The sequence below is a fragment of the Lepidochelys kempii genome, chromosome 24, assembly GCF_965140265.1.
Source record: "Lepidochelys kempii isolate rLepKem1 chromosome 24, rLepKem1.hap2, whole genome shotgun sequence".
Lineage (NCBI taxonomy): Eukaryota > Metazoa > Chordata > Testudines > Cheloniidae > Lepidochelys > Lepidochelys kempii.
In genome coordinates, this window is record NC_133279.1 from 15,851,988 (window position 1) to 15,858,113 (window position 6,126).

Below are 6,126 nucleotides of genomic sequence, written 5' to 3' on the forward strand. Positions count from 1 at the left end.
TTTTTGTATTAAAGTAGCAACAGAGTCTGAGACCCCCTTGTGCCGGGTGCTGCCCAGACACAGCAAGAGACAGTCCCTGCGCCAGCGGGGATCAGGGCCCCATTGTGCTGGGTGCTGCAGAACCAGTGTCAGTCTGTGTCCCATGTTAAAGATGGGAAACTGAGGCACCGAGTGATGCAGTGGCTTGCTGAGGGCAACACGGGGATTCTGTGCCACAGGCATGACTTGAACTCAGCTCTTCTGCGTCCTCATTTAGGCACAGGCCAGCCTTGCTCTCCAGGTGACTGAATGGAACATCGATCTCCTCCGGGCCCTGCCCTAGTCTCCCCAAAACAGCTCTCTCTAGAAGCACCCCGCTCTGTCCTGGCCCCAGGCCAACTCACTGGGCCGCTTTTATTTTTTAGGTTTCAGAGTAACAGCCGTGTTAGTCTGTATTCGCAAAAAGAAAAGGAGTACTTGTGGCACCTTAGAGACTAACCAATTTATTAGAGCATAAGCTTTCGTGAGCTACAGCTCACTTCCTCAGATGCATATCGTGGAAACTGCAGCAGGCTTTATATATACACAGAGAATATGAAACAATACCTACTCCCACCCCACTGTCCTGCTGGTAATAGCTTATCTAAAGTGATCATCAGGTGGGCCATTTCCAGCACAAATCCAGGTTTTCTCACCCTCCACCCCCACACACAAATTCACTCTCCTGCTGGTGATAGCCCATCCAAAGTGACAACTCTTTACACAATGTGCATGACAATCAAGTTGGGCTATTTCCTGCACAAATCCAGGTTCTCTCACATCCCCCCCACCCCCATACACACACAAACTCACTCTCCTGCTGGTAATAGCTCTTCCAAACTGACCACTCTTCAAGTTTAAATCCAAGTTAAACCAGAACATCTGGGGGGGGTAGGAAAAAACAAGAGGAAACAGGCTACCTTGCATAATGACTTAGCCACTCCCAGTCTCTATTTAAGCCTAAATTAATAGTATCCAATTTGCAAATGAATTCCAATTCAGCAGTTTCTCGCTGGAGTCTGGATTTGAAGTTTTTTTGTTTTAAGATAGCGACCTTCATGTCTGTGATTGCGTGACCAGAGAGATTGAAGTGTTCTCCGACTGGTTTATGAATGTTATAATTCTTGACATCTGATTTGTGTCCATTTATTCTTTTACGTAGAGACTGTCCAGTTTGACCAATGTACATGGCAGAGGGGCATTGCTGGCACATGATGGCATATATCACATTGGTGGATGTGCAGGTGAACGAGCCTCTGATAGTGTGGCTGATGTTATTAGGCCCTGTGATGGTCGCTATCTTAAAACAAAAAAACTTCAAATCCAGACTCCAGCGAGAAACTGCTGAATTGGAATTCATTTGCAAATTGGATACTATTAATTTAGGCTTAAATAGAGACTTGGAGTGGCTAAGTCACTATGCAAGGTAGCCTGTTTCCTCTTGTTTTTTCCTACCCCCCCCCCCCCAGATGTTCTGGTTTAACTTGGATTTTAACTTGGAGAGTGGTCAGTTTGGATGAGCTATTACCAGCAGGAGAGTGAGTTTGTGTGTGTATGGGGGTGGGGGGGATGTGAGAAAACCTGGATTTGTGCAGGAAATAGCCCAGCTTGATTGTCATGCACATTGTGTAACGAGTTGTCACTTTGGATGGGCTAGCACCAGCAGGAGAGTGAATTTGTGGGGGGGGGTGGAGGGTGAGAAAACCTGGATTTGTGCTGGAAATGGCCCACCTGATGATCACTTTAGATAAGCTATTACCAGCAGGACAGTGGGGTGGGAGGAGGTATTGGTTCATATTCTCTGTGTGTATATAAAGTCTGCTGCAGTTTCCACGGTATGCATCCGATGAAGTGAGCTGTAGCTCACGAAAGCTCATGCTCAAATAAATGGGTTAGTCTCTAAGGTGCCACAAGTCCTCCTTTTCTTTTTATTTTTTACACTCAGCTGTCTCGCCACCTAGTGGCAACATGTAGGAAAAGCGAGAATTTTTTTTCAAAACAAATCTATTTTTTCTTTCAACTGCAATAGCAAGGCCAGGCTTGGAAGCCAGGCCTCACAATGGGAGGAGACTGGGGCCTAGTGACTAGAGCACGGGAGGCCGCAGGTCAGGACGCCTGGGTTCAATTCCAGCTCTGGGAGGGGAGTAAGATTTGGCTGAGGGTTGGGAGTCAGGACTCCTGGGTTCCCCTCCCAGCTGTGGGAGGGGAGCAGAGTGTAGGGGGTTAGTGCAGCAAGACGATGTTACCGAGACCCAAGATTCCTGGGTTCTCGCCACCTCAGCCTCTACTTTAGCTTTTGCCTTCCCTCCGAGGCTGGTTGGGTCACTGATGCTCAGGGGCCAACCACACAAGCCCAGGCAGGAGGCAATTCCACCCCCAGCTAATGCCACAAACCCAGCACAAACCAGCAAATACAGAGGGATTTAGACAGCTTAACGAAAAACCTCTATGCCAGGGCTGGAGGAGAGCAGATGGCTTGACAGCTCCGTGAGGAGGGGAGGGTCCACACCGGCATCCACCCCCACTGTCCTCCTTTGCCAGAATACCTTCAAAAACCTTGCCATGCGTGGGCAGCTGAGACCACTGCTCGTCATGCCCATTGCTCCCATCCGTCCCCAGCGCTTGTCCTGGATTGGAAGTTTTTGCGGGCAGGAACTGCCTTTTGGGTGGTTATGCAGCACTTTGCAATGGACTTGTGTGGGTATGAGGGTCTCGTGGTTTGAGCAGCGGGGCTTGGAGTCAGGATTCCACGTAACTAGTGGACAACATTGGGGGCTGCTGGGAATCAGGACTCCTGGGTTCTCTTGGCAGCAGAGGGCACTCCAGTGGTTACAATGGCAAGGCTGTGACAGAGTGGCACTGTTTGGGCTTTTTGAGTCGGTGGGTGCCCCCAGAGCTCCCCTTAAAAATGGATCCCTGGCACAGAAGCATGGTGTATAAGCTGAGCTGTTGGTCCGATCCAGGTTGGCAGGGAGGATACCAGGGCAGATGGGCCCATTGGTCTGATCTGATGCAGCAGGGAGCTTGGGACACAGGCTCGAGGGGCTCTTTGTTCTGATCCAGGCAGGCAGGAACCGGGCTCGGTGGGCCCATGGCTCTGATCTGATATGGGAAAGCAGGGCATGGCGCTAGACTGGCCCACTGTTCTGCAGCTAACTCCTGGGTAGGTAGGTGGGGAAACACCCCTCTCCATGCTGATCCCCAGAGCGCCCTCTGCAGGGGGGACTGTGCCACTGATCTCTCAGTTCAAAGGACCATGATAGTCTGACCTCCTGAAGGGCTGAGACCCAGATCCCCACTGCCTTAGCCCCCTGCCCTCAGCCCCGGACCTGGCAGAGTTGTTGAAAAGCACATTGAGCACAGCGAACACCGCACTGCAGCACATCAAGTATAAATAGCCACATTTATCACCCCGGGTGAACAGGAAACAATTGCTCCACCGAGATATTTTATTTCTTCTGTTTTCTTTTAAATGAGCAAATGTAGTGGCTGTTGGAAAGTATCAATACGACATATTGCAAACAGGGAAATATACTAGTTGATCAGAAGTACTGGGGTTAAGAGCCCAGGACAGCATCTTTAACCAGGACCCGCATAGGACAAAACTGTTACTGTTTATATATTGCTGGAAACCCCAAGTCAGGATTCTGTTGTACCAGGCGCTGCCCAGACAGAGACTGGCCCTGCCCCAGCTGGGATCAGGGCCCTGTTGTTCCAGGCGATGCCCACAGAGAGAGACAGTCCCTGCCCGAGCTGAGATCAGGGCCCTGTTGTTCCAGGCAGACAAACAGTGAGAGACCATCTCCAAAGAACTTACGATCTGTCTAGACAAAGGCAAAATTATTCTCATTTTAGAGAAGGGGAAACTAAGGCACAAATGAGGTGACTTGCCAATGTTTCTAGCAGAGCTGGGAATCAAACCCAGAACGCCTAAGTCCCAGTCACATGGCCATCTTCCCCTGTAATTGCCTCATGCCTGACCTGGGGTGAGACATGTCATCAGTCTCTGCCTCTTCAACCATTGGCCTCTCAGCTGAGCGTGATCACAAGGGGTCACTGGGGAAAGCTGGCCTGGTGGCAGAAGTGGGGCTCAGAGCTGTGGGTTCAATTCCTAGCTCTACGACTCCCTGGATGAGCCTCTCTTTTTGCCTCTGTTTCCCCACCTATAAAAGTGGGCTGGTATTTCCCCACCTCAGAGGAGGCAGGATAAATTCAGGAAATGTTTCGATGATGCAGCCATGAAAATTGTGAATCACCTGCATTTTCAAAATTCAACTTCAGCCAGTCCAATGGCAGAAGGGACCATTACATCATTTAGTCTGACCTCCTTTGTAACCCAGAGCAGTGAGTTCACCCTGGTCCCCCTGCCCTGAGTCCAGTAACATTTCAAATGGCATCCAGCCTTGACTGGAAGCCATGGAGAGGATTAACCAACACTTCCCCAGGCAGTTTGTTTCAATGGTTAATCCCTCTCAGGGAGAAAAACCAGTGTCTTATTTCCAGCTGGAATTTGTCTATCTCTAATGTCCAGCCACTGGTTCTTGTTATGCTGTGGTTTGAAGCCACGTAAGTTGTTAGATCATCTTCTTTGTCTCCAAGGGGATCCTGAAAAGCAGGACGGGAACGAGAATCAGTTGGGAGCGGGTTTGGAGATATGTCCTGGAAGAATCAAACCACTTGAGCTGGGTGGTTTGCTTGGAAACGTAGCAAGGGCTGGGAGCTCCCGTGGGTAAATCTGTGATAGGGTGCTTGTACAGCAAAGTGAAAGACACACGGCCGTTTAGGACAGGAAGTGAAGACAGCTTTATCTAGAAGGCTTTGGAGAAGTAGGATGGAGTAATTCATGCTGAAGTTTAGCTGGAGAGGTAGAGCTAAGAGAAAAAGGTATCCCAAAGCATGGATTCACAACACTGCCACAGCACACTGGGGCATCGGGGCCAGCCCTGACTGCCAGGGGAGCTCCCACCCCTTGCAGCACAGCACCCCCCAAGTGCCCCACTGGAGCACTGGGTCCAGCCCTGACTGCCAGGGGAGCTCCCACCCCTTGCAGCACAGCGCCCCCCAAGTGCCCCGCTGGAGCACTGGGTCCAGCCCTGACTGCCAGGGGAGCTCCCACCCCTTGCAGCACAGCGCCCCCCAAGTGCCCCGCTGGAGCACTGGGTCCAGCCCTGACTGCCAGGGGAGCTCCCACCCCTTGCAGCACAGCGCCCCCCAAGTGCCCCGCTGGAGCACTGGGTCCAGCCCTGACTGCCAGGGGAGCTCCCACCCCTTGCAGCACAGCGCCCCCCAAGTGCCCCGCTGGAGCACTGGGTCCAGCCCTGACTGCCAGGGGAGCTCCCACCCCCTGCAGCACAGCGCCCCCTAGTGCCCCGCTGGGACACTGGGCTCAAAGATCTGACAACCAGGGGACAGCCGCTCTGCCAAGTGCACCGGGACAGGCCCAGGGCCCGGGTGCTGCCTGCAGGAGTGGGGGCAAAGCCCGGTGAAAGACGCACCGATCCCTTCCCCATCCTGCTTCGGGGGCGGGGCACTCTCCCAGCAGCAGCCGCCGCTGAGAGATCGCGCAGGTGGGGGGGGGGGGAGTTCTGAGCCCCAGATCACGCGTGGGTCCGTCCCACCATGTTGCAAGGTTCCACCCCCCCCCCCCGGCCCGACACCACCAGGCCGTCACAGCGTTGCATTGGGGGGGGGGGCTCCCAACGTCGCCCCCCGCCCCGCTTCTGCCACGGATCCTCGCAACCTTCCGTCTCCTCCTTCCTCCCTGGCTGGTTGTCACGTTCGATGGGGGCAATATTCCACCCCCCACGTTCCTTCCGCCACCCCCCCCGCCCCCGCCCCCGCCTAGATTGTCTCAACGTTCCATCGGGGTTCCCGACGTTCCACCCCCCACCTCCGGCGACTTCCCGACGTCCCCAGCCCCCCTCCCCCACCGCGTACATTGCCGCCACGTTCCAGCAGGGGGTTCCCAACCGTTCACCCCCCCCCCCAGCCCCGCATCCACCCCGGCCGGCGGCAGCGTTCGATCCGGGGCTCCCCGGCCACGTTCCATCCGCTCCCGACCTCGCGCTGGGCCGGCCACGTTCCATCCGGCCCGCCGCAACGTTCTGT